This window comes from Channa argus, chromosome 1 (genome assembly GCF_033026475.1).
Source record: "Channa argus isolate prfri chromosome 1, Channa argus male v1.0, whole genome shotgun sequence".
NCBI classification, from domain to species: Eukaryota; Metazoa; Chordata; class Actinopteri; order Anabantiformes; family Channidae; genus Channa; species Channa argus.
In genome coordinates, this window is record NC_090197.1 from 24,406,665 (window position 1) to 24,430,505 (window position 23,841).

The following is a 23,841-nucleotide window of genomic DNA, read 5'->3' on the forward strand; positions in this document are numbered from 1 at the left end:
ACATTTATGAGCAGAACTCTTAATCCTCAGATGTGCTAATGGTGAGAGCAGGGCTGTCCGAGTGACTGCAAATCATAGCAGGAGAGTGGACAAATGTCCATAAAGAGACTGTGAGAGCTGACCCTGCACGCGCAGCAGCTCCAGGTCTGTAATTACAAGCAAATGCAGAGATGAAAAATCCTGATGAAAGCCTGCAGGGAAATATCTGCACAAAGTTGTTGCAATTACATTCATTATTTTTCCCGGCAGAAGAAGAGACCAGAGAGTGTTTGGTACAAGGTCATGCACTCTATTGTGAAATGTGGCCCACAGTAGATGACTGACTGCAGACAAAAGGCACCTTTCCACAATAATACACGATCAGCCGCATAAAAAAGCAGTGGAAGTGTCCCAAGATGGCTTCATCAGTTTTATTACTAAGACCTGGAGCTTGATTTAGAGCAACAAAGGTAGAACAACAAATAAAACAGAGAGACACAGATTTTCAGCCATGCAGCCAGTGTAATTCCTTGTCTCTTCTCCTTTACTGGCTCTCTGTGCAGTGCACTACAGATGGACTTAATGCCAACAGCCCCCTAGCGTGGTCCTAAAATGCCAAGAGAACAATACCAGTGGCTATTGTGACAAGGCAGCAAGTGGCTGGAACTGAGAGGGTAAGGAGTGGGAATAACGGCTGTGTGTGTGTGAGTGTGTGTGTGTGTGCGCACTCAAGTGCATGTGTGCTTGTACCTGGTTAGGACCAAAATGGTTTCTGAATTAGGACTCTTTAACAATTGAGGACATTTTGCCAGTCCTAACAAATTTTAAGGCCTGATTAATGGTTTAGACTTGGTTTCAGGTTAGGCTTAGAATTAGGTTTACATCATTATTAGAGTGTGTGCGCACATGCAAGCATGTGTGTCGAGGGGTTCAAAAAGGGTCTGTCTTTGTTTGCCGGCTGTTTCCCTCCTACGGGGGAGTGACAAGGGGGGTGGCAGGGACACAAAGAGCCCCAACAGACTGGAAACGAGGTAGCCAGTGACACACCAAATCCTCTACACACTCATTTGATGACCTCCACACACACACACACACACACACAAACACAAGCATTTTACACAGTTTTATGACAGCACCCAAGCGAAGCACAAGGAGAAGGAGGGGAAAGAACTGGAACTGGGTCAAAAATCCAATTAATCCATGACAGGAGAGAGGGTTTGGAAGACACTTGGAGAGATGATGTAGGAAAACCACAAGAGATGGAAAACAATACATCACTGCCCCTTGACCTGTGTTTGTATGAGGGAAAGACAGAGTGGTGTGTGTGTGTGTGTGTGTGTGTGTGTGTGTGTGTGTGTGTGTGTGTGTGTGTGTGTGTGTGTGTGTGTGTGTGTGTGGCTGGCTGGCTGGCTGGCTGGCTGGCTGGCTATCTTACCTACACTTATGCCTACGCCTCCATTTGGATCAAGGTCAAGCTGTGTTTGTTATGCAGAACTGACAACTACAGCATCACTGTAACTAATGTACTTGGATTGCTGGCATTTTTATATAACTCTTTGAAAGGATGATCAACATACCCAAATTAAGTCCCTTTCAAACACTGGAATTCTGACATTATCCTGACTTTTTTAGGATGGCGTGTATGTGTGAATTGCCTAGTGCCAAATGTCCTAGTGAACTGCTACTGACATTATCTGGACTATTTCCTTCGAGCCCCCCCCATGCAATGTCTGTATTATGTGCATGAGTTCATGCGTGTAGCGCACTGATCTGTCCCGAATCGTTGGGAGGATTAAAAGCCAGCGAATGGGCAGGTTGATGACGTTTCTATGACTCAACTGTTGTTGTAGTTGAGTGATTGAACTTTTTCATATTAGAAGCCCAGCTCTGATGTGCTGTAAATAAAACACAGATTCCCACAGATTAAGTTTTATATCAAACTGTGCCCCCTGTGTGAGCTGATCGCGCGCAGAAATCGAGCTGTGTGCGACAATGTGTGACGTGTGAAACAGGCTTTAGACTGTGCATAAAAAGAAATGACTGTGATTTGTATTGTTTTACTTTATTGATTGAGTGAGAAGTGTTATTTTTCGTATCTTAGCTGTACTTTCTTTCACAACTTTACACAAATCCCACCTCCTTTAGGGGAAAGCTAAGACGGGTGAAGTTTGGAGGTTCTAATCATGGAGAGAAACTAGGGGAAATGCAACTTTAGGCCCCCTGGGGATCTGGAGATGTTAATGTGGGTTGAATGGGCTGCAGCAGTGGGGTGACAGCCGGGATGCCAGCGGGGCTGCGGAGCATTCACTACGGGTGATAGGTGTCAGCTGGGAAGATAAATAATGTAATGCCTACGGGATGCAATAGCAGCCGTATGATATGGGCTGGTCACACTCTTGGGGAAAACTCCATTTTAATGGAAGATGAATTCACAGCCATCAGCCACTGTTTCCAGAGTATGTAGCCCACCAAATATGAAATAGAAGGAGGAGAAAGAGGAGGGAGTAGAAGAAACTAAGGCAACCCACCAAGATTTTAATTCTTTGCTCAGTTAAGATGGTTTGCCTTTAAAGAGCTAATGTACGCTGATTCAAAGAAGAGAAAACTTGAGCTTCAAAGCTCCTTATTGACTGAAGCTGACTCATTGATTTCTGGACCCCCTCAAATCAGTCTTGTGACAGCAGGTGTTATACATCAGCTGTCAAAGTCTAAATAAGTGCAGCGTTTTGGGGGATTCAGTATGGATTTATCCTTAAAACCTATGATGACCACACCAGTTGGAAAGTTGATGACTTTAGTGACCCCTTAGTGATTTTATTTTGTCAGCTGTCATGAAGAAACTTGCTAGCCGCCACTCCCGAATGACAGTTAGTCAATCAACTTGCAACTTGTCTTAGACCTCTCACTGAGATGCAAAAACAATCTTTGTTAGACAACACAAGACACTGTAGTTACAATAAAACCAACCAACCAATCAAAACCTTCTTTTTTTTTCACAATTGTGAAACTTTAGATTTTAGGAACCTTAGGAACACATGTGATGCCAGCTGATTGTTGTTGCGAAATGGGAGCTGAGCTGCTGAATACAAGCCTTCAAAATTATTTTCCTCCATACTGAACAGTGCTTAAAGATAGGGTAGGAGGATCAGTACAACCTTGCTGAACCTCAGTCAACTCTACCTTAACGAATTAAGAAAAGCTGGTTTTCAGACCCAAAATTTAATAATGTGACTGAGTAGATGGGACCACCTCAAAGATGTCACAGTATATTTGCTGCCAAGATCCAGTTAACTAAGCCTTCAAATGTCCAGAGGATAAATTAAGCTTTGGACACTGTTTAAACTGTTTAAATTGTTTTAATGTACTGTATTTATTACCTACAGTCTAGAATAGTTTAGTTAAAACTATAGTATGTCATTTTTTAAAATAGTTTAAAAATATGCTCCAAAATGTGAAAAGCCTGATTCCTTCTGTGAAGTCAGACTTATTGAAAACCACTGTTAGCAATGCAGAAGATATTCTCTTTTAAAATGTTTGAGCAAGTCTCGCCCCTTTAACCAATCAGAGAATTTCAGCAATTTCTGCTTGATTAGTAAACTTAGTACTTCTTATAATTTTTTAGTGACTAATACCTGAAGGGCTGTGCAGCATGTGGAGTTGCACAGCAGATTGTCGAAGAGCTGAGTGTAGCAGGGAGACTGAGGGCTGGGCTGAGCAAAGTGGACTGGTTTTAAATGCTCGTGCTTGGTGTTACAGAAGAGCCAAGCTACTACAGCATGTCCGCTAAAATGTAAGCATGTGGTAGAGAAGCAAATGATCTACTGGAAATACTGTACATGGATAATGCTCATTAATTCAACTATAAAAAATAAAAACTGTGAACCCTGTTGCTTTAAAGAAAATCTGAGGGACAGAGAAAGGTATAATAAAAACCGAAAGAAGTACAGTAAAGGACAGAGAGATTTCAAATGAAGATGCTAAAGTGCCTGGATAAGAAAAGAGGTGAAAGAAACGAGCAGATGTGTGAATGCGGGGGATGGGTAGATTAATCTGTAGAAAATGTGTGAGGAGAGAATGAAAGAGAAATGTCTGAGAGGGTGAACCCTCCAGTGGCACTCATTTCAGGGGTCGTCTCTGCTTTAATCAAGGCTTCGAGGCCTCCACGGGTGCAGCTCAGCCCCGGCAACGTGCTCCCTTCTTCTGCAGTAGGGTGATCAATCAGAGCTGGTGGCTGCCACGCAGATGCTCTGGTGTACTATAACTAACACACATGTACCCAAAGCGACAGTGATGAATTAGGAAATGCTCAGTCAGTTTAGGAGTCGCTGACTCTACTCATCTGCATAATAAACTGTCGCATAATCCCATCTTACTTTGATCCTTCCTTTTCTCCTTCTCTGACTTCAGCTTTCTTTCTTCTAACCTATAGAAACCTCTGTCCATGAGGTTCATACAGTTGTACCTCATTTGTAATTCAGAAGTAATTTGTACTTTAGTTTTCGATTATTTCTTACTAGAAGCTTAGAAACTAAAACTTTTTAGAAGGTAAATACAACAAAATGTAAAACATCTCCATTGGTGGTGACAGGACCATTATTTTCTCATGGAGCACTATTTACAAACTAAATAGAGTTGTGTACTTTTAACTAAAAGTCATCCCTAAAGTATAACTCTATAACTTGTGAATGTAAAAGTTTTAGGATCTGACATCTGTGATGTCTGAGAATACTCTTGCTACAGTTTTCCCCATTGTCCCCTGCAAAGCAGAAATAATGCTGCGGTCCTGCTACTGAGGAATCGGGGCACCTTGAAAATAATGAGACCCTGTTGGCGAGAAGACACTTTCTCATAACATCCTACTCAGGTTTTCTTGACACCCGACAAGGTCTAAAAACAAGTACAACTCCTCAACACCGTAATAAGTGGGAAGCGGAAAAGCAGATTTAATAGTCAGTTACAAAGCATCCATGGGACACCAGCACAGTAGCTGCTATTTGAAAAAACTGTTGCTGTATTTAAAAAAAGAAAGAAAATTAATTATTTAAAATTATTAGTTAGATAACTTGTTACTTGAAAGGTAAAATGGCCTGAAATAGGTACTCTTAAATGTTTGTGCTACTTAGAAATAAAACTAAGTAAATGGAATTTCTGCATTTCTTTGCCAAATACAAAGAGTAAGGCCTTAGTGATAGAGCAGATCTCACTACGGCCCCGAGAACCTTCAAAAAGCACTAAAGCCTCAAGGTGCAGAGGTTCACTGTGCATCAGTTACTTTGTAGTAATCGAAAACTGCCCATTTCTTTGGAAATATAAATATTTGAAGAACTAGCTTTTAGAATTGCATTGGTGGTCTGTCCTCCAAACACAAAGACGAAGACGAAGAAGAAGACAATGAAGACGACAACGAAGCAGAAGGGTATGCATGCACAGGATCAATGAGCCACTTTAATTTGACATCTCAGGTATAACAGGAGATAATAGCAAATTCCAACCTGCCTGCTGTCAATTGCCGATGATCAAGTTAAACATGGTGGATAACACATCTGTACAACTGCCTAATGTTGCAGAAATTTAGTGAACTAAGGGACATTGTGGACATTTACTTGTCCAGACTGCTTTACCAAATGTGTTTGCCAATTTGAAATGCATCTGCTTTATTTGCATTTTAAATACAGTTTACTGGTTGTTAGAGTATAGTTTGTTCATGTGACGCTGCTTTATAAATAAATTTCATGGTTCTATATTTATGCTTAGCACTGCAACAACACCAGCCTCTGCCAGCTTCAGTATGTCCACTTCTGCAATAGCTGTGAAACATATGTGTACTTGGGACAAAATTAAGACAAAGAACATGTTTCAATACAATTTACTGGTAGCCACTGCATTCAAGATTGTTTTGGGGGTGGCTTGGTCTCTACGTATGTAAAGTATTTGTCCATTCCCTCATTCTTTTTATCCAGTATTATCGTCATTTCTAAAATGTAATGTGTCCATTACTTTGGCTTATGACCAAATACATAATGCAGTACATTTATGACTATGCCATAAGCGTCTGCTGTAGTTTGCTACATGTTAATGACATGCATTAAGATTTAACAATACATGCAAATATTACCATACTAATACAGTAAATGAAGATAGTACAAATAAAAACAATTAAGCATGTTAAACGCTTTCACAGTGTCAAAGTACAGCCTCTTGCTACCACTGCTTTAGGTGCAGCTGTTATATTATGCGTCATCATCATATTATGATGAGATTCTTCAACTACCGTTGACTGATTTTCAAGCCCAGGTCTTATGTCCAAATCTAGTTTTAATACCTGTAAGATTTCAGTTGATAATAGGCTTACACAGCACATGTTCCTGAATAAATTTGCATTTCATCAAGGTATTATTCAGGTATGAAGTAATTTTACCTGTCTGTCATGGGATACTTTCATTTAGGCAGCTACTGCAATTTGCGTAGCACTTCAATTCAAATTGGTGAATGTTCAAGCTATGTTGTGGGAACATCAATTATCTGACAATCTTGACAACAGAGCAACTGTACATAACAGCAATACATCTGTGCTAAATGTAAATTAAATGCTTTAACCTAAACATGTCTTTCTTTAAAAACAACTTTATCTCACATTGTGAAATCCATTGTATCAATATTTCATATATTGATTTGTTTTAGTTTGACATTTGCAGTGTTTCAGTCCAGACAAGCAGTATCTTTTTTTATTTTCCTTCACAGTGAAACTTATCTTTCAACTTGCTCCCTGCATTATTTTTCATTTTATTTATGACAGTGTATACTGAAGGAGGGAGGTACAGTATATAAGCCTGGTGCATTATAGATGCCATTAATCACAACCATGTTCTGTGCTCTGAACAATGACAAAGCGGCTGAGATGAAAAACTGCTGCTGAGCTGAGTGATGAGGGATGGCTGAGCTGAGATGGAAAACAAAAGCAGGCTGATTTCAATCTATCTGTTGACTGAGGATTCTGAGGAATGTTTTGGTTTTCGTGGTTTTAGTAGTGCTGATGCCTGCTTCTTTAAATTCTAGTAGGAATATGTGAATGCACAAAAACACAGTTAAAAATGGATTGCATGCTTTTTCTTGCTTAAAAAAATTGATGTGTGGGATTAACACAATAAAAAGGGAACCTACTTAGGATTTCATTTACCATTTATTAAGGGCAAATTAACTCATTTATTAATGATTAAAATGTCTGCAATTTAAAGTTCTTGATATTTTTTAAACAAAGTACATGTTGGACAACTAATTCCTGTCTGAAACATCATTCAGTGAACCAAGGAAATACCCAAGAAGGCTACCCAACGAACATGGACCAGAGTGATTGTGACATGACAGATTCTGATCAGCCAAGACAAAATGAGAAGCTTGTATCTCAAAGAAAGGCTACTTCTATCACATAAATTATGCCACAGGAAGCCCCCACAATAGAATCAAACACTTCTTTTACAAGTTACACAAGAATCATGTTAACTAGTTTGGAGAGTCACTACAATGAGCCACAAAGCAGAGTGGTGTTAAATGCAATACATTTTATCACAGGCCTAATTGAAAATCCATCAAGGTTCTGAATAAACAGAGAAATTATATTTATTAAATATATAATTCAAAATGTAACAATGTACCTACCACTGTGCCCCATGTTATGTAATTTGTTCTAAGTACTTTGGTCACTTTCCATGTGCAGTAATGCAACACCTTGAAGATGCCGAGAAGTGCCAAAGTCACAGAATTCTTTCGGATAGTTTGGGGAGAAGGTGTAATGCATCCAAATGGAGGTATGATGACAGGCTTTTAGGCCCTATCTTCCAAGGTGGCTATTTGGAATGTATTAGCCTAACTTTTTTCCTTTAAGATGTATCATACAAACAAACATGTTTGCAGCACAGGCTTGTAAGAGTCGGCATCTAAGGAGCAATACTGATATTCCTCAACTGAAATCAGGAGTGAACATTATGTTCTAGTTCTGCTGCATGTGTTGACCCTTTTCATTCCACTACAATTACAAAAACAGTTTCAAAGCCCTGAAACATGCTTCATATCTTTTACACAAGAGATGGATGACCATCTGAAACATATTAGATTTTTTAATACGATAATCCAGCGCCTAATCCTCCACACATGCATACACAGCCGATGATTACTTCTGTTAAACTAACGCTCTTTTGTTTCATTTGTGTCATTTTGGACATGCTTTTTCTTTTTGCAGGACGAGCACAATAAAGGCCCTTACCCTTTTATCTGCTCTTTTAGTTGACACGTGCAAGACGCTGTGTTATCAGAGCTGCAGAGACTGTACCTGCAGGCGGTGGGATCACACATTTTGAGATTAGAGTTACGGATTTATGAATGGCCCTTTACTCAGGTGGAACTTTTTACCTTACCCGACACAGTTCTATGTGCTTGCAGGGCCCTTTTTCCCATTAAAAGAGAGGTAGAACAAAAGAAAATGAGGACCTGTGCAAATTTAATACTAATTCATTACTACTCCTTTAGAGATATGGCTAAATGCAGCATTCAAAGACCACTTGAAGGCAAAAATTACTCAAAGAACTAATTCGATGTGCAGTGCCGAGAGAAACTTTCCTGACTTTTAATTACTTTATCGCTCTCATTTTCTCTATCTTTATAGAATTTTAGTGTGAACAAGAGAAATGGAAGGGAGATAGAGGAAAAACTAGAGGAAAAGAGAGGGGGTGTAGGTAATGTATTGTTGAGATGTGCAGTTCTCAGTCTCTGTCAGGTCTTTTTGGCCAGGCTTTGTAGTACTTAGGTCGACAGTCTCAGGACGAAGGTGGTTACGGACCATTGAAAATGGGATTACACAATCGTCTCTTGTCCAATTAATTATCCACCTGTTTTGGGCAATAAACTCTTCTTATCTCTCCACGACATCGTTGAAGTGTTCACCCTTTCTGCTTGGGGATTTGGAAATCCCACTCTGGAGAATACTGAAGAACAAACTGAAAACGCCTCCATCCGACCCGAGCACTGTCTAATCAGGAGAGATTGTTCCACAACCAATTTAAACTGGACAAAATAAATTGCCTGGCTCTGATTTATCTAAGCTTTTGTTAAGAAGTGAAATCACAAACTTTATTGGTTTTGTGAGTAATTTTAGAGACTTAACTTGACCACATCTACAACAAGATTTTGAGGGATTTCTTTTTGCAACATATCTTTGAGGTTTTCATTCTCCTCATGGAGAAGAGCATATGGGAAAACATAAGTCTATGCTTGCCTAAGCCAAGGGCAATTCTCAAGGTCAGCTTTCTATTCGTTGTTTCACTCTGGCCTGAAGTAAAAAGTGCACAGCAGCAACTATAATACAACTAAGCCTCCAGCTCTAACCAAAACATTGCTCCAGTGTGGGCAGCCCAATCAAAGTCTTGCATTCTTTTCTGTGGGAGTTGCAGCCTCCGGTTAAAGATAGAAGCCTGGAACAGCACATCCTGGAGTCTGGATTAGGCCTGCCAAGTGTAGATTCCCTCGCATTCTTTCTCTCTTTCTCCAACGGCTGCTCTAGGAGAGGATGTCAGATCGTCTCAGCATAAAGATGCACCAGTGGAAAGTGAAGACAATCCCCATCACTGTTGAAGCACAGTATAGAAACCATACAGTATCTATGGGTGCACCTCTCAGCAGCGCTCCGACTGGTCAGCAGTCTCTCCGTTTTTTCACTTTATCATACACTGTGGGGAATGTGAAGTAATTCAAAGACAGGCAGGCAAACAAGTGCAAACACACAAATTGAAAGTAAGTGCCACAAGGTCACAGGACTGCATACAAGCACTGTATTTATAAGAAAAGGTTTATAAATCCATCTATAGAGCACCATGAAAACAGCAAAGAAAAGATTTTATATATATTTTATAGATTTGAATCACTTCAAAAAAAACGTTTCGGTACATACACAGTACAAGCTGTAAATGAGCTGGACTTAAATAATGGCTATTCAACTGCAACACCCAAGGGCACAAATCTGCTCCTCTTTCTTTCTCTTTGTAACCAAATTCCTTTTTAATTGACTAATAATTCAAGTTCTCAAGCATTGCTAGGTTACCATTAATATAACTCAACACTTATTGCAGGAATTTATCCTCTGAGCTGTGCAAAGGCTTTTAATGTGAAACCTCCACAGAGGACGTGGCAGCTTAAAAATTCTAAAACCTGAAAAGTTATTTATTTTAACCATCTTAACCAAACTAGTGTAATTCAGCATTCTTGAGCATTTAGTAGTGTAACACACAACTGTTTTGGTGGCTTTGAAAGAGATGGCATTTGCCAAGGGATGCAATTTCAACAGATGCCTGCTGGTATGACGCTGCTTTTTCAACACATGCTTGTGTCTGTCATATGAGAGGGTGGCCACTAATGATGGATATGGGTTTGTAGGGTGGATGACTTGTCAGTCTGTTAATCAATCATTTGGCCAATTTAAAATTTAAAAGAAATCAAAGGAGAATCAACATGTCTGCAGTGGACAACCTGAATGGACGTCCATACAAATTCTACTTACTTACTTGGACAGATAATGGTGCAGACCCTTGCAGACACCCTAACATAGAAACTACAAATTGGCCTTGATTAGTTTGAGGATTAATATTTCCAATGTACTGTAAACCATTCAACTAGTAAGCAATTCTCCATGCTTGAAAATATCTCTCCAAGAAGGAGAATCCATGCTCACCTCAACTGAGTTCATACAGAATGTTGTCAAATTACCCATAGGTGCAATAAGGGAGGGTCTCAGGGATATAGTCCTTTGATGTGCTACAGGTCTTTTGATGTGCAGCATATACAAAGGACGTGTTGGACCTTCATATCAGTAGTTAGCTTGTGTGTAGTGATTGAATAGCTTTAAAATTGTAGTGACAGGAGATAATTGGTGAATGCAACTGTTTCCCTTGGAGAAAAGAAACTTTGACCAATTGTCAGGTAGGTATTACATGACTGCAGCGGGGACCATCTGCCTTAAAATTGGTCAGATATATCCAAAGTATCAAAATAAAAACAAGAGAGACACAGAGCACTAAATTTCTGGCCACTATTTGAGTATTTACACTAAACCCCCACACTGAAAATAAAAGCTCACCAATCAGGCAGAGCAGAGCTACCCCTTCAGCTGTGCTTCAACAGGTTTAAAAAGAAGCCAAATGATGTCTTTCTATCCCCAGACACAGCTTTCACATATGGATGCAAGTGGCTGAGAGTGAAAATATTTTCCTTTTGACATCTTCACCAACCTCCAATCCCACCCCTCATTTCCCATGTCACATCAGCTTCCTCAAACGCCAAGTGTAGATATTTAGCAGCGCCATTTCAAATTTAAATCCAACAAACTTTCAATTTCAGCGTAGTCGAGATGAGCGAGAAAGTGTGAGTGAGAATGAAAAGAAACGAGAAATAGTGACAAGCGCTCATAAGTGGGCAGCAGGCAAAGAGACGACAAAGAAGAAAGAGTAGAGGAAGAAGCCAATTACCCGCGCTGAGGCTGCCTGCTCTGCGTCCGATAACCCTCCTGTGTCATCCCACGGTGTTAACCAGAATTTTATCTGCCACTTCGAGGGGAAAAGACAGCCACCGCATGGGCAACAACAACAACCCTCAGCCAAAAAGAGCCACAAGCCACAGATGCAGACGCGAATTAAGAGAGTCAGGCAACCACAGAGGCAACTGATACACACCACATGAGCTGAAAGGAAATAGAGTAGAGGAAAATAGTAACACACAGAGGAATTCATCACACAGTGCATCAGGAAAGAGGAGAGTAGAGAGGAATGTTACAGCTGTCCAAAACTAGGAAAATAGCTATATGTTGGTCTGGATATGTATTTGCCAATGTTGCTCTTCTATGATTATTTATATAATCCTTTTGTAATGTGAATATGGGTGGTTTGAATGGGAAAAAATTTATAGAGATTCACTATTAGCACAAACTGCCTACTAATGTCAGACTGATTCCAAAATATTTGGCACTGAACTTTAAAAAACTAGATTGAAACTAAGTTTCAGAATGAAATAACACACTTTATCACGTCTGCCCCTGATGTTATTAGACAAAGAATATAAACTAATTACAGTTGTCTCTGTTTGCTGCTTCAGACAAAAGGCAGGAGAAGAGAGGGAAGAGAGTTTCTTAACTCAATATCAACTGCTTCATAGTAATTAAACCCCTGACGTGTTGAGTATGTAACACAATAAATCATTCCCACATTTTGTGGCTGAAGATGGCTCCTCAGGTAATGGAACACCCTCACTTAACTTTCGCTGCAGCACAGTGTAATGTCACCTAGAAAATCAATAATGCACATGAGGATATACGCCGATCAGCCACAGCATTAATATCACCTGTCTGTTTTAATCTTGTGGTGAACAGGGGTCAGATCTCCAGTCACATAGCCCCATATGCAGCATGCTGTGATGCTCTGTGTGCTCTGACACCAAACAAAGCTACAATAAGCAGCATAAAGCCAATCCATTTTGCCTAGATTCTCGCTCACTGCTCTGCTACACGCTCTGATGCTCTGAGGCGCTCTGCCCAGCAATTCAGTCTTCATCATGAAATAATTTACTATTATTAATCGAGCAATAATAACTGAATTTCTCTGAAAACCTGCAAATGTAATATCCCGATTACTTTGTTAGGAATGTTGCATATGTTATATTGTACGGATTTGACTAGAAGTGTTGTTATTGTTACACGATACTAAAAGAAGGTGACGTTCTTACTTAAAATTCTGTAGTCTGATTTACCTTTACCTGGAACCATCTCAAGGGGGACCCCACTTTTTCATTTAGAGACTGTCTGGAGTTTGCTAAAATGTTGGTACCTTTAATTGAATGAACACAATCTGGATAAATTACTCAATTAAAAATGATCAATTTATTTAAAAAAAAAAAAACAGTATGAGATGAAGAACTTACTTAATTACAATGTTTGCAACAGGTCCAAAGAATTTGACAGGCACTCAAACTAAAAGGACTGAAAAGTAATATTTAAATATTCAAGTGTCTTAATTAAAATATTCGTTTTGTTTTAGAGGGAACTGAAATCAGTGATTATTAAATCTGTATAATGTGGAAAAACAAACTAAACAAATATATTTATCAGTTTTGGGGGGTCAGAAGTTCACAATCCTGAAAAACACAGCTCCTTGCAAGATTCTGCCAGAGAACTGCTTTTGGTTTGAACAAAGGCTAATGTGTTGAGGGCTCACACTCATATGGTGTGTTCGACTCTGCTTCAAAGGCATGAGATGGCCTTGTTGGTTATTGTGTGCAGCAAGGCAGCAGGATCAAGGCAATTTTCTGAATGAAGAGAAGAGCAAGATAAAACAACAGTTTATTGTGTTTTCTGTGGAGACAAACGGAAAGAAATCTCAACGTCGGAAGAGAGGGATGGAAAAGCACTAACACACATACCAGGGCAGGGTGATGGTGATGCTTTTCACATGGATTTAGGGAGTGTTCACCATGAGGCAGAAAAAGAGAAATCCTGTGAGATGCTGGATACAAGCAGCAGTGAGTACCTGGGTGAATTAAAGGCATGCTGTGTTAAATCCAGCAGGCTAGAGATGCCTTGTTCACCAAGTGATAGGCTAAGGAAAGTTGCTTCTTTGTCAAAGAGGTATTTCTGGTTAATTAGCAGACACAGTTTTGACATTAACAGCACACGCACTGACATTTTCTCCTGAGATCTTTGGGCATAAAAAGCAGTCCTCCCAGCTTTGGTTTTACACTGTTTGTGTCTGGTCATTTGGGACCACAGGTGAGACATCCAGTGGTCTCGTCAGGTGCTGGCTGGTGGAGTTAAGGAGTTGGCAAGGTTCTTTGAAGGATTTTGACTTTATGCCAGAGTTCAGTCAAACTGTAGATTTCCTGTCTTTTCTCCTTTGACTCGCTACAGAGCTCCAGAGATTTTGATCTGGCTGGAAAATATCACTTATTGTGCATTATTTAAATGGTCATTAGTCTTGCAAGCCTCATCCTTCCTGTGCACGGCTCTAGGCTTTCATTATTACATCAGTTATCAGCCCATTATATGCAAATGACTCATCCTAACTCTGGAACCTCTAATATATAATATATCAATTACTTTGACAGTGAGACGTTTGCAGTGGGGGGATATTGAAATATTTCCTAAAGATAGCCTGCCAGCACCTTAGGGATGTGAAAATGAGATGAAAGGGGGATGAAAACAACAAAAAAACAGAGGATAAGAGAACCAGATACCAGAAATGATGTATGGAAAAAAGCAGGAGGGAACGGAGGAGAAGGAGTAGTAGTTTGATAACAACAAGAAACAGAGGTCAGCCTTGGACAGTGTGTAGTACGAGCATTACATTTCAAAAAAACACTAATATGACCTCAGCTATGTTTTTCCGGCAGCCCTATTTAAAAAAAAAAAAAAAGATTTCTAAATACAACCTGTCTAAAAATGAGTAGAGTAGTTACATTTATCAGAGCCAAAGTGGAACAAAAAGGATGGGGAAAAAATGGAAGGGATTTCTTTATGAGCAAATATAAAATCTAATTTTTCATACAAAAATAGCACCGGCCAATTTTATAGCTATAAAGTTCATCAAAATAGAGCAGAAATATTATTGTAATATTGTTTATTGGCCATATTGTCTAGGCCTAAATACATGTTCACAATATTTATGTCTAAAAAACATTTCCCAATTAGTTCATATCCAAAACAGTTTACTATTTTGGATAAGCTTTGTAAGTATTAAAAGCTTTGTAAGTATTAAACCTAGGGTTCCAATTAAATAATTTTATTAATTCTTAACCAGAGTCTGACCTTAATCAGAATATGAGCTATTAGCCACAAAATTCACGATAGATGAAAGTACATTTATTCATTCACAGTCCTCGCCCTAAACGGTTGACTTGTGCCACACAGAAATCCATTTGCAGTTTTGTTGTATGCTTTATTTTAGAACTTTGTTACCAGAAATACACCTGAAGTGATACAGAATGCGAAAACATTTCTGTGAAGTACACTCAACCCCTGCTCCTAGATTCCTGTTCAAGTCGCCTATATTTAGATCAACAGGGAACAAAAGCTGTTAAGTTTGGAGCTCTATTCACATACAACTACTGTACTCTACACTGTCTGTTTTCAGATACTCTTAGCCTTTACTGCTGTTTTTAATGTCAGCTTTTAGTGTGGCTTTCTTGGCTGTTTACATTTGTAAAGTAGTGACAGGAACTACTAATAGTTGGTGGAGGCAGTGTTATGTGTGTGGGTGTACTGTAAGTAACAGCATGTGATCTGATGTGTGAGGAGAGAGATGAAGCAGACGAAGAAAGAAGCCAACAGGGAGGTGTGAGCAGCCGTATAATAATCAGAGGTAGTAAGAGAGAGTTGAAGCCATTTTGGAGCAATGGGACCTGATTGTAGGAAGCGTCAATTCGGGTGCAACATGCTGTTTAATAGCAGGTATTAAACGCTCAAGCAAACATAGAAGGGTACAGGCAAAGCTAATAAATAATGCAAATCCATTTTAAGTACCTCTCCTAAACTGGAGAGAGCTTAGTGAGGGTGCTGTGCTTGACCCCCTTGTTACTGTACGACTCCAAAGCCTCATTTTGCAGGCACAAAAACTGTAGTAAAAATGAGTTTGTTTAAGGACACAAGGAGCGGGTTTTTACGAAACAAAAGTCATGTCTGGCTGGATGTGTTTGAATACATAAACACAAAATAAATATGGTGGCAACGGTGAACTTTGGTGTTTTTCAACTTAATGGAAAAAGATAATCAGTCAGTTATTGGTTGCTGATACAGGTCATAAATATTGAAGATGTTTTAAAAAGATCTGACTATATGAGTTATAAAGCTACTGGAACTGAGGCAAACCATTTTATGTGAAAACTACAAGCAGACATACTTATTTATATGACAATATGGACGATTGTCTTTTCTGGAAAATCAATTTTGAATTGTTAGGGATAAAGTAAATAAACGTCAAATTGCACTTATTTAGCATTTTTATATCTATTGCTGAGGTTGTTGGGGTTGGTTAATCCAGCTAATCCAGTAAATAAAATACACAAATGAAGTTTAAACGTTGATATAAAACAATCTATGATTATGCATAATCATAGATGCTAACCAGAACCTAAAATTAAGAAGTTACAGTAACTTACTGTAATACTTACCGACCTCTAATCTTTCCAAATGTACAGATTGACACATTAACAAGCTTTAATTTGCCATCACAACCTTTTTTATATGGCCAGCTTCACACTGGCCTCCACTTAAAGACCTGTCATGAAAGTCATGTTAATTGCAGAGGGACGACCTCATTACTACCATACCCACTGCTGAGACAGACCAATCCCTTCTGGGTGTGAGGACAAAATGGCAAACTTAATTTAAAAAGCCAACCTATGCTTGTGAGAATGCAATCTGATACTGTATGAAAAAAAAGACTGCACTGTTAGGAGTTGTCAAAGTACAGACACAACCGTGATGAGTCTACAAATAGAGTGCATCTGTTTAGAATTTATAATGAACCTCTGCTGTCCTGGCATTCCAGTGTGTTGCTTCTTATTGGGTGTACAGTATTTCTTTAGAGAAGATGGGACACATGGTGAGAAAGCTTTAACTGATAATTATTCCCTTGTCAGAGCTCACAGAGGAATATGTTCTCTTTTCCCACTTTATTCTACCCTAATGGGTCACTTTAGCAAATTTTCAACTATGGTTCTGACATCCTATACTAAAATATTCCTCTGCTTCTAGCTGAAAAACTCTTCCAGTTGACATCACCCGGAAGAGTTTTATCATTGGGAGTTCAGATGATGTCATCTGGAGGAGCTATGGAAAAGCAGGTTGACCAAGATTACAATCTTCATAGTCTGAGCAACAAGATGACATCTGGGGGCCATTTTCAGGTAGAAGGAGAGAAGTTTTGTGATATAGGGAAGTCAATGGGGAGTTTAATGGGATTTATGTACATTTATTACCCAAACTAGAATCAAAAGAAGCAAGTTCAGTATCAGTGAAGAGTGCATTCTCAAAGGACGCCTAAGAATGCACTTGTATAATTATGTGTGCCACTAACAAATCTTGCCTATTGACTGAACTGATTTCAGTGGTCAGCAGCACAGCAGACAATAGGAAATCAGATGAACCTTGCATCATCACATCTCATCAAGTTGCATAATAAACCAATCCTCACCTGCTGTTAACGTAACTCATGTTGCATCATACTTTTTCTGGTGATTCAGAAAGAATAAACTTCATTTACGTCCGGTGTACCAGGTGACGCAATGTGTGGAACTCAGGGTTGAGGCTTGGGAACAGAAAGCAGGACCGTAAGTTGACTTTGTTATCAGCAGTCTTCTTCTACTGCAAAGTGCAATTTCACAGTTTGTCCTGGGCCTTTATCTATGTACCACAAGATGATACGAAGGCAACGAGCAGGTAACCGTTCCACATGAAAAATTCTTGATAACTTCGTTTTAAAAAAGCATCCTGAGCACCTGAGTCTTTTCTTGTGTGCAGACACATCCAGTGTCCCCACAACACATCACCTTTTCTCTTTGAGAATACACTGATCATCTAGAACATTATTACCATTTGGCAATTCTAATGTTATGGTGGACTCAGGTCAGCATAGACACTCTGACCGGTCTGCACAAAGCTCCATATACAGCAAGGTTGTGTGTTGCAACCAGCATTACAGCATTAAATATTTCCAACATTACGTTTACCAACCACCCATACATTAAAACTACTAGGTGGTATTAATGTTGTGGCCTAGCATTACTCTGACTTGTCAGCAACAGTTTCCATTCTGCTGCTATTTATGTTCTAAAGCCAAACTATGCCAAATTATGCAAAACCACGTTATTGTGTTTTTCATAGAAATAGCAACATATTTGCCTTATTAAAGAAAGTGCAAAGAATTCCCACTAAACTCTACTAAACTATTTGGTAGAATGCCGGCATTGAGCTAAAAGCACCAAACCAACAAAAAACTACCATGAAAGTTCTTAACAAACCCAAATCACATTAAATCGCTATAATAATTTGCACAACATACAGCATCCTCTGTCCTTAGCTTTTTTTTTTGTCTTTTTGGTGGGGACAAACTCACCGATGTTAACTGACTTGTTACTATACAGTAGATACAAGATCCAAGGTGCTAATATTTCTGAATAGGCTCCTCAGCAGTCCCACTGTACCTCCACTACAACAGACACTCCAATGTAGACAAATTCAAATAAGTCATAGGATCAAGAGAAACTGCTCTCTGCTAATGTGCCATTTAAATGCAAAGAGTTATTCTGCCTCCTCCAGTTAGTTTTTCTACTCTGGGCCTTGGATCATCAAAGCCAGCAGTGTTCAGGAAAAAACAGGGGAGAGCGGGGACAGACGGGAGGGCAGGGGGTGGAGGCAAGACGCTATAAATGGTTTGAAGTTGTGCTCAGCAAATGAGCATCATGCTCAAACCCCAGTAGGCAGGTTTGAAGGGAGAAGAGCGTCAGAAGTCTGCTTATAGATTTGCTTCCATGTTTCCAAGTTTTGTGCATTTTGGACCAACGCTTCAATAGGATTCATAACTCAAAGGTGATTTATGCAGAACCAAAGCTGCCATTAATCATGACTTCTTTTGTATGAGCCACATGATATTTGCATTCTCTGTTTGAAATGGCAGAGGTGAGTTTTTGAAGAAATCTAAAAGCAGACATCATCATCTTAAATGGTTGATCCTTTCCAAATAAACAATATACATTCCCATCTACATTTTTGAGCAACTTCACGTGGAAAAAAACTGCAAAATTTATATTTGTCTTGAAAGTTGATATCCGCACAACTGTTGTGATTTCTACAAAAAATACTTAAATTAGTCACACCAAAACACTCAATTATTGGACTGCTCTTAAAAAGATTCTTCAAGTGCAGAGATAATTACCATCATTTTCTAGATTGGCCTCTCTTGTGAAATGTGGAGAGGGGAGGCATCTTTTTTTTTTTTTTTTACTTCGGTTTACAGGAGTGGCTAAATGTTCTTAAGCTGAAAATGACCAACACAGTTATTGAAAATACTGGTATGAATGACAGACTTGCTTTTTACTTTGTGTGAGCTTGATTAGACTGTAATTAAATTAACCGATAACTACTTACTTTACTCATATCATTAAAAAAACAGGTTGTGTTGGCAAATGAAACCTTCTATTGTACATTTGGGAAGTTTAGAGGTTAGTGAGTATTACAGGGGCGGCTATAGCTCAGTTGGTAAAGGCAGTTGCTTACGGACCACAGAGTGAGTGGTTCGATCCCCGGCTCTGGCTATATGTCGAAGTGTCCCTGGGCAAGACCCTGAACCCCTAACAGCCCATTCCCCCTTCCCCAGCGATGCAGTGCTGGTCCAAGCCCGGTAGAAATTGGGGAGGGTTGTGTCAGGAAGGGCATCCGGCGTAAAAACTGTGCCAAATCAACATGCGGACAATGATCCGCTGTGGCGACCCCGAACCCACGGGATAAAGCCGAAAGGAGAGTAGTAGTAGTAGAGGTTAGTGAGTATTACAGTAAGTTACTGTAACTTCTAATTTTTAGCCATTGTAGGATACATTCTATGATTATACATACTTAATCATTAATAATTTGCTTTTTAACAGTTTGTACATTTTAGGCACATATCAGACAGACATCAATACGAATCTATCAAAGTACGAAGTATCGATCAATACGAAGTATCAAAGTGTATTTTTTATCAGGATATGGTATATATGGATACTTAATTCCAGTGGGCACTGAGGATAATGATAGTTTCAGAAAGAATACTGTCTGTCCCAAAGAATTTGATATTTGGTTCACGTGTATAGTTTCAGTTTCTTGGGTTATGACTCCAACAAGAAGATGTCTGGCTCAAATTGCTGCAATCAGACACCTTCATTTTCTCCATAAGCTTGTGTCAAAGCCACTTGTGCTGCTGCAGCTGTTGATCATGTTGGTGAACAGGTCACATCAGCAGGACAAACTACTATAACTGCCGTCTTGTTGTTTTTAGAACACCTCACACGTCTGCCTCCGCTCCCTGTTGACCTCGAGAAAACCTCTGATCTAGACCAACTTTTCTAAATGTTGCAGGTCTTAAAAGAAGCCAACAGGGATATTGACTTATATTTAGTCAATTTTTTTAGATGTCCTCTGTGGATTCAATTTAATTTAACTCCAATGAAATATCCTTCAAGGGCTTCTGAATGTGCTTTGTTTTGTCCAGCAAAAACGTGTTTGATTAAAGCTTACACGAAGAAACGTAGAAACACTGTCTGGCAATTCCAGTATTTTTGTTTTCCTACATACAGTAGCTCAACCTTTGAATCTCACATCCAGCATTATAATGCTGACAAGCAGGCTGAGAGATTCGGAAGAAACACTATCATGAAAAACAAAACATAAAAAACTGCAAAGCTGAAGGGCATAACATGTTCCTTTTTAGCTGCAATGTTTCATGTCATTGGTATTCCACTGGCTGGTGGGCGCAAATCAATACTATTGAGCTGCTGCTCCCTAATAAACTAAGTTGTTGTCTCAATTGCAGTCTGCTTAGCATCTCTGAAAGAATTAAAAGCCCTTAGAAAATTTTGAATAAAAAAAAAAAAAAAAAAAAAAAACCTGAAAAAAAATCCTACTTGCAATATCCTCTTGGAAAATTCTGACCTTGCATATTCTTCCTGAGCTGCAGGATAAACAAGCAGGTTCACATTCCTTTTTTATTGATGCATGAAAACACAACAGATAAAGCTGGTTGCACACTCGAGAAGGCAAAGTTATACTCTGACTGTAAGAAAGACAACGTGTTTACTTTTAATTTGATAGCAAATCAATTGCGCTTCCTTGGGTTTCACATATATGAAAATGGAGAAGGAGCTGTGCCAAAGAACAGCAGTTGTTTGCATAATGTGTTAGGTGCTGTTAAATTTCACAAACCATGTGATATGATGTACCTGAGCAATCAGCAGGTATAGCTGCTGTTTATTAGCTGTTATTGCATTGTAATACTGCCTGTTTCTATAGTGGTGTCAATGGAAATAGTGGATATGTTGAAACCTCACAGTTTAGTCCCCTCTGATCCCATGCTTTTGCCTCCTCGTCAGATACCTGCTATCTTACAATCACCTGGCCATTCCCCTCCTGCTGTTCTCTCTTAGTCTCATGCCAAACACACACTCAGACTGCCCTTCTCCCACTATTCCTTCTCCCACTAAGTGTTCCACACTTCTACTTTAGTCCCAGTCTGTCCCTGCCTTTTATCACAAATTGTTTATGTTATTTATTTTCCACGTACTGGGACGTTTGGAGGTCAGGACATTTGGATAGTCAATTGCCTGTTTGCTCTGGGGACCTAATTGCCTCGGCATGACAAGCACAAAAACAGCAGTTCGAACAATGATGGTGCATTTATACTCCTTTTGCAAAATTTACTGCATTGTAAAATAATTTGAAAAGAAAAATAATTAACATTTTACACCACAGAATAACAATACATGATAATGAAAAAGTGAAAACATATTTTAGTAATTTTTGTGATTTTCTTAAAATCATCATTGTCTCATTTACAAAAGTACTGGTTTCGTCTGGTTTATCCCATGTGAGAAATGTCACAGCCTTGACTTAAACCCTACAGAACATCTGTGGAGACACCTGAGATGAAAGATGCCAGTTCACAAACACTTTCATTCACTGAGTTTAAGAGAATCAGTCGGGATGAAAGGGATAAACTGCCCAAATCCAGGTTTGAGAAGCTTATAGAGACTTACCTAAGAAGAATCAGACCTGTAACTTCTGTCAAAGTGGCTTCAAAAAAACGATTTAGAGGCCTGGATTCTTTTAAAATGAAATTTCTATATACATTAAAAAATATTGGTTCACTTTATCATTATGGCTTATGATGTGTTTGTGAAAAATTACAAACTGCATTTTTCAGTTTTCTTTTTAAAATGGATAATAGTATAGTAAATGGTATAATGTGCAAATCTCAAGAGATGTGAATATTTTACAAAACAGTTGTATGGGTTAGTACTTGTTAGTACCTCTCTACCTGCCAGTACACACAGTAGGTGGTTATCATCTGCTATCATTTGCAGGACCTTCACTGTCGTGGTTTCAATGCTAATTGTGGAACTACAACTGTTAGATTTAGCAACACAAATGTCTTGGTCGCAGGAAAAAGTCCTAGTCTGGGTTATAACAAAGTAACAAAACTGACTGAGCAACATATAGTGTTATTTATCCCCCCACACCCACCTCCCCCCTAGGCTGACTTTTTTGTGCTAATTAAAGGATTAATTCAACTAATTCTCTCTCAGTGTTATAGACTAAACAAAGGTGAGGGTTAATATTTAGAACACGATATTAGGACACATAAAAAGGGATTTTTTCAATCTACATTTTTTTAGGACAGAAGAACACTGGAGTTAATGTCAACCAAGCTCTCCCACAGCCTGCATGTTATGTAAGAACCATATAAATGGGTTTGCAGCATGCTCCTCTGATGATGGGATCTCACACAGCTGTACATTGAATCTTTATCTCCTATCCAGCATCGTCTGACAGAAACATCCAAGTCATCCGAGCATGTGCTCATCCCGCCTGATATCAACCTTCTCTAATGGATAAAAAGAAGATGAAAAGCACGTTTTTGTGGCACTGCTGGTCCCTGAGGAACACCGGGAAGTGTAATCAGCACTGACCCATGCTAGCTCCGCCAATCCCAGGGAGTTCGTTAACATACCGAGCCTGCCTCAAGGGAGCTGTGCCTGGAACTGCGGAACAAGCGCTTGATATCTGCGAATGAATTATGAAAACCTGTCGGACATTGGCTCCTGCCATGAATCACCACAGCTCAACAGAGTCATATAACCAGCATGTACAATCACGGTTTGCCTCTCAGGTGTGTGCTATAGCCCAGCATTTTCATAGACAAAGCGGCCATCCTAAAATAAACATATATGGAAAATGTCAGCACAGATTGGAAGTCGGCCACCTGTGTAGATCCATGACAAACTTAAATAGAAAAGCAGCTAGGGACTGGATGTGGGAAAACAAGCTGTCAGTAGGTTGATGATGGAACAGGGTCCAAGGTAATAAGATTGTTTGGCATAAATCAACCGAGGAAACCTGGTGAGCACGTAGACATAGGCTGTAAGTCCATTTCAACACCCATTAACATTCAGCCAGAGTGGAAATAAAGCATGTTCACACATTTCTTGAAGACACACGAGTGAGAGACAACTGTGATTACATGGGAGAATAGCAATATGTCAGATGAAGTATTTCCATGACAATAAGTCTGGCTCTTTAGTTATTACTGTAAATGCTCTACTGTGTTCACTACTGGGATCAGCTGTTAGAAATTCAGTAAAAAAAAATTCCATTTGTACAGAAACAAAAAACCTCAGCCAGGGTTACATGAGAGAGTAGAGGTGACAATCTCAAAACACTATTTGAATTTTGGACAATCGAGGAAAGAGGCACAGCATGTGAAAACAACACTGATATATTATCAGACACGGAACAACATTAGTATTCATTTGGAACAGTGTTTTGCTCCATGCAGCAAAAGTATGTCCAATATTTGCTCTCATTTCAGCCCTGGGAAACTCTCCACCAACTGCTTATGGGAAATATCTGGCTCCTTGACTGCTAAAAGTTCACCAGCTAGTTGTAAACTAAAACAATAAGCTACTTTAATACAGGCTCCTTGCTGCTATAGATCTAAAGGAAAATACAGATTTGTGTGTTCTTAACTACAGAAGACATTTTCTCCAATACATTACATTTGATCCATTGTTAATAAACAGCGATCAGCC

The 23,841-nt window shown here is 39.2% G+C and overlaps 1 protein-coding gene across 4 annotated transcripts in view; it reads right to left on the bottom strand.

Annotated features, from left to right (window-relative positions):
• The window catches only part of ptprua (protein tyrosine phosphatase receptor type Ua), a 194,143-nt gene that overhangs the window by 111,115 nt on the left and 59,187 nt on the right, over positions 1–23,841 (bottom strand). The gene's annotated exons all lie outside the window — the stretch shown is intronic.